Genomic DNA, 6193 nt, shown 5'->3' on the forward strand with positions numbered 1-6193 from the left:
AGGATTGATAAGACAATAGGTCCAGCAACTGATCATAGGGACCAATCGATGAAGATATCATCTTTCTTCAACACACACACACACAAGAATATCCCTTTGGAACGAACTAAGTCAGGCAAGCTTTTATCTTCCAACTCTCCAAGTTGTTGTTTAGCTTAGCCAACTAGCTCAGGGGTATCCCCACCGATTCTTGGAGAAGGGGTGGTTTACAGGATAAACCAACTTGATCACGAGCTCAACATAACAGTCAGGTGACAACCTGGTAATACTTCCGAGAAGATATGCGGAAAATCACGAACCATCGATATGTCTCTAAGCTCGAGAACAATCTTGCTTTTCAGGGCAAGATGATATAATCAAAAAGAAAAAATGAGGGATTGACACAATCCTAGCTCATTGATCGAAGAGTGCACCGGAAATAAGGACTAGGTAGCACGATCAGTCTTAGAATGATAATTCAATAACCAGCTTGCTAAGAATGAGAATATTGTCCATTAACCACCAAGCAACGGAGTTGCCAGGAGTATTGATTTCGCACATCACGGTACACTTGTCGGCATTCCGGTTACAACAACACGGTAGCCGAGAAATGAATAATGATGGCGAGGAGTATCACTACGTCAAAATTCATGAGAGTTGGTGCAATCCTCATGAAAATCCTGACATAAAGAGGGTAATACTCCAAAGTAGAACAGAACCAAAAGCTGGATTGGCATTTGATCTGCGGAATACAACTGCTTTGACCCAATCCTAGATATGGATGAGGTACTGGAGTTTGTTTCTCCAAGTCATTCGGGACGGAATGGCTTGACGGACCACAAGGGTAATAGACATCGATAAACGAATGCATGCATACTCTTGACTATCAATTGATAGACGAGGGTCAGAATGCAACTAAAGGGAACAACTCAAAGGAACATATAATTTTCTGAGTTGTGGATGCATAGATTAGTATGTCGAACCAAGTTCAACATATTTCTTCCGGATAACCCATGCAGAAAGGTAGAACTGGCAGAGTCACGATTTATGAATGGAGAACTCCTCAAGAATAATCCTGTTGTGATATTTCAGTTCATCGAGGAACTTCTGCCCTAAGTAGTTCATGGTATCTGGAGGAAGAGGATACCACGGACTTCAAGGACTATCGCAAAGGTTACTAATATCCTAAAGGCACTAGCAATTACTATCAACATGAAGTAGGTAGAGTGAATCTCGGGTTCAAGAACCCAGGAACAGAATACCTATTACTAAGTAACATCACGGGATGCTTTCGAGAATGATGGCCAGTATCATCACACTGGGAACACAAATCATGGCTAAATTACTAGATGATCCCCTAAGACACCTAGGGTCATAATAATATCTCCAACATATATGTCGAGGCAACAGAGTACCTCAACTCACCGATTAGTGTGGTTAATCTGGCCCAAAGGAACATCGGAACGGGAGGAAGGGGTTTTGCAAATGCTTCAGACTATTTAGAGAACCTGGGATGACTCGGACAGCATAACGGCTGTAAATGCTCAGAAAAGATTTGAGACATTCACAAAAATGGTGGCATAACCACTTAGAAGCACAATATCAAGGTTTCGAGATTAACAGTTAACATACAGATGATAGAAGGAACTGAACTAAGGCTTGAATCAACAATCTTATAAGTCTACGGATTAGTAACACGTGATCCTGATAGAAAGAAAAGATAGCCTAGTTCTTAATCCCCGTAGGAAAGATAAAATGACTCAGATCAGAAGGCATAAGGTATAAGGAGTAAAAAGAGCCTTACGTTCCATCCCACAATCAATTCCCTTATATAACTAAAGAATTTCTAGACTCAACTTCGACCAGTTTGGCTTGGTAATCCTACAGGCAGTCAAGCTCTGATACCAACGCTGTCAGGACCCCGACTCAATGCCACATCGATCTAGCATGTAACACCTCATATCACTTTGCGGCCTCACGCACGGTATTCCCACGGGTGTCGCCTTACCTTAACCCGGGACCGTTTGCGCCTTTTGGCACACATATATGACAGTGTCGCTAGCATCCATATGATAAGGAGCCCGGGCTGACATGGCTAGTCGTAAACCCAAAGTGGCACAGACTTACAGGGACAGGCATCCATGACCCAGCATCGAACGTGTCGGTCATCAGCGAGTGAATCCAGGCTGTAGCACTGGGCTAGCAGGACTCCGGTGAACCGGGCTGTAGCGGGCTAACAGGACTCCGGTATTCATCGCGTGACATTTCCCCGAGGGGACAGACACAGGAACGAAGAAGGACACATGCCGGCCAGCCTAAGTGTTCCGGAGCAGTAGCAAGCTACCATGGCTCAGTGGAAACACTAGGAGACATTTCCCGGTAAGAGAGGCTACTAAAGGTAAACAACTAGATGGTCAGATCCCACACATACCAAGCATTTCAATAACATACACACAATATGCTCGATATGTGCAAATACAACATGGCATCACATCATGACTCTACGACTCAAGTAATTTATTCAATAGGCTCCGAGGAGCGAGATATTACAAACATGGGTCTCATGACCCCACAATCAGAGCATACAAGTCAAAGCACAAACGGAAGCTATCATGTCTGAGTACAGACATCTATAAATGAAAAAGGCTGAGAAGCCTGACTATCTATCAGATCCTGCCGAGGGCACAAGATCGTAGCTGAGGTATCAAGCTAAACGTCGAAGTCCAAGCGGAACTACTAGTGAGACTGAAGTCTCTCTGCAAAACATAAAATAGGCAAACGTGAGTACAAATGTACCCAGCAAGACTTACATCAGATCTATCTACACATGCATCATTATCAACAAAGGGGATGGTGGAGTTTGACTGCAGCAAGCCAGCTTTGACTCGGTGGCTATCCTGAACTACGACTGCAAGTAACTCTTTTGAGGTGGCGCACACGAGTCCACATATTCACCATATCAATACACCACTATGGATCCGCTCCCGTCTCCCTACGAGAACGCCATCCATAGCACTCACGCTTATCTTGCGTATTTTAGAGTATCCACTTTCACTTGTCTATGAACTGTACAAGGGGTCCAAGTTTCCATATCCGAGGAATCTGGCTATTCGAATAGATAATGATAACCCTGCAGGGGTGTACTTCTTCACACACGCTCTCGCCACTTATCGCCCTGTACACGTCATGTACCTCGGCAACCTTCAAGCGGAAGCCGGGCGAGGGAGTCGGCCACGACCTGACTAACCGAACAAGTCTCTAGTCCAGGTTTATCGCCTATTCGGGTTCCATCCGCAAGGAGATCCGGCCGGGGTGTCGCTCACGGCCCCAAACGATGTGAGCAGGGTTCCCAAGCCCACCATCCGGGTGCCACTTGGTACACCGTGCCACTGTGCCTAGTCTGTCCCAAGCCCACCTGTACCGGGTGCCACTTGGTAGACTACTAACACTACCTACAAACACCAGAAACTAGTTGCAACTCCTGGACAGAGATCAAGTTGATTAATAAGTCGAGAGGGGCACTTAAGCATTCCAATGTGTGGTAGTAGCTGGTCATGGATCACAAACACAGAACTCAGTTCCTAAGGACGGCTGCAATGAGACAACCCACCATGTACTCCTACATGGCCTCTCACCGCTACCTTTACAAAATCGTGTTCACACACTTAGCTCACACGCAGTAGGACATGTTCACACGCCTCTGATTCATCCCCGATGAATCAGACCTGACTCAACTCTAAGCAGTAGCAGGCATGACAAACAAGCATGAATGAGTAAGCACAACAGGGCTCAAACAATTCCTACTCATGCTAGTGGGTTTCATCTATTTACTGTGGCAATGACAGGTCATGCAAAGGATAAAGGGGTTCAGCTACCGCAGCAAGTAACAAATATGTCGTTGTTGTCCTAATGCAGTAAAAGAGAGCAGGAGCAAGAGAGTGGGATTTTATCGGAATGAACAAGGGGGTTTTGCTTGCCTGGCACTTCTGAAGATAACATTGAGTCTTCATCAGTGTCAACGATCACATCGTCGGTATCACGTCTATCGAGAGGGGACAAATACCGGCAACACAGAAGGGAACACAATCAATGCAATGCACAATATGATGCATGATCATGACATGGCAAAATGAATGTGTTTTGGGCTAGTGCATCTAGCAACAAGTTAAATGGGGTTGGTTTGAATACAAGATTCAAATTCAAACTCCATATGTGATTATTTAAATGCCATTTAATTGAATTGTGCTAAACAGCATCTATAAGTTGTTCTAACATGCATGAAAATGGTACAGATGGATTCCTTGAATTTTTCTGATAATTTTTCATATATAAATTATTTAATTTGGAGTTACGGTTGAATTTCTATGAATTTTAGAAGTTTTAGGCATTTTCTGGAATTTCCTGAATAAAATAAAATAAACTAAATTCCAGAAAATGAATATTGCGTCAGCCCCACGTCACAGTGACGTCAGCAGGGTCAACTGGGCGCCCCAGGTCAAACCTGACCAGTGGGGTCCACTGGTCAGTGACACAGTGTTGGTTTGTGTGGCTGACGGGTGGGACCAGGTCAACGGCCACGTCAGCGGGTCAATGCTGACGCGTGGGTCCACACATTTTATTAATTAAACTAACTATTTTGGTTAGCCGGTAACCTAATTATGTGGGTCCCACTGTCAGTGGCTCTAGGGGTTAATTAGGTGGATCATTGACACTAATTAAACGTGCCACGTCGGCAGTCGCCGGGGTATCGCCGGCGGCGACCATTCCGCACGGTGGCGCGGCTCGGATTTGAGCTAGGGGCGATGGTTTGGCGCACTGAGTGCACCGGGGAGGAGCTCTTGCACTCGCGCATCTAATGGACCAGACGGGTTGTCATGGGGCAGCCGGAATCTCGCCGGCGACGAGCTTTGGCGACGACCGGAGTTCGGCTGGGAGGGAAGAAGGAGCTACGATGCACGGCAGGGGCCGGTGCTGGACGCGTTCGGCTCCTGGGAGCTCGGTGAGTACGGAGACACGCTCAAAAATGGGCGGGGGCGACTGTGGCCACGGCAACGACATGGCACGGCGGCGGCAAGCTCGGCAGTGGTCGGAAGATGGAGCTAGGGGACGGGAACAGAGGGGGCGAGCAAAGAGGAGGCAACAGGAGCTCACAGGGAGACCGATGAGGTGGTCAGCGAGCTCGGGGGCGTCTTCGGTGCTGCGAATCGAACGGCGGCGATCGCCGGCCGTGGCGATGAAGATGGCGGTGATGGCGTGGCTTCAGGGCACCCGGCGTCGCGTGCGTCGTGGTAGAGCTTCCCGGATCCAAGGCGGAGCTCGTGGCCTAACTGGCTGGGCGTGGGGATGCTGGTGGCTCCGGTGGTGCTCGTCGGCGGTCTCGGTGCGTCCGGGGATGAGCGAGGGAGAGAGACAGAGGAGGGAGAGGGGATGCAGCGAGTGAGGGAAAAGAGAGAGGGGACACGGGGCGTCGTCGTGGCGCGAATTAGGACGAAGGGCGGCCTCCAGCGCGAAGCAGGAGGTGGCCGGGGCTCTCGGGCGCGCGCCACGCCTCGCCTCTGCCTACTGGCAGAGGAAGACGACGAGCGGCGAGGTAGATGGGCTGGGCTGGGCCGCGGGAGAAGCTGGGCCAGGCAGGTAAGTCAGGTAAGTGGCTGGGCTTCTCTTTTTTTTAATTTTTTTCTTCTGTTTTGTTTTATTTGATTTATCTTGCCACTGTTTTGAAATAAAACAAATTCAAAAACAGTGACAAAATTCCCCTGAACATTTTATTTAGCACAATGGAATTATACCAAAGCACATAAAAATGTTTCAGTTATTTGAACATATATTCAGTAATATTTGGATATAAGTTCAAATTCAAAATAGTATTGATTTAAAATCAAAATCCCAAAATAAATCCTTTTAAAATGTTCATTATTTTTGGTTTAGATCAAAACCCTTGCCAAAAATATTAAACATCTAAGAAGAACATTTTGAAACAATGAATGAGATTTTAGGGTTTTTGCCCTTCTTTTATTTAGGGTTTTGAGGCTTCTGACTTCCTCAGTTCAGGTTTCAAAAATTTAAACATGATGCTCAGATGGAAGCAAGCATAGGACAGGCCAGAACTAGGGATGTGACACCGCAAGAGGTCGACGTACTGGATCAGGGTTGTTAGGCCTAGTGCGCCCTGAATGTCTTACACTCAAGATCAAAGGTGAAGAGCATGGCACAC

The sequence above is a fragment of the Triticum aestivum genome, chromosome 1B (assembly GCF_018294505.1).
Source record: "Triticum aestivum cultivar Chinese Spring chromosome 1B, IWGSC CS RefSeq v2.1, whole genome shotgun sequence".
Taxonomy (NCBI): domain Eukaryota; kingdom Viridiplantae; phylum Streptophyta; class Magnoliopsida; order Poales; family Poaceae; genus Triticum; species Triticum aestivum.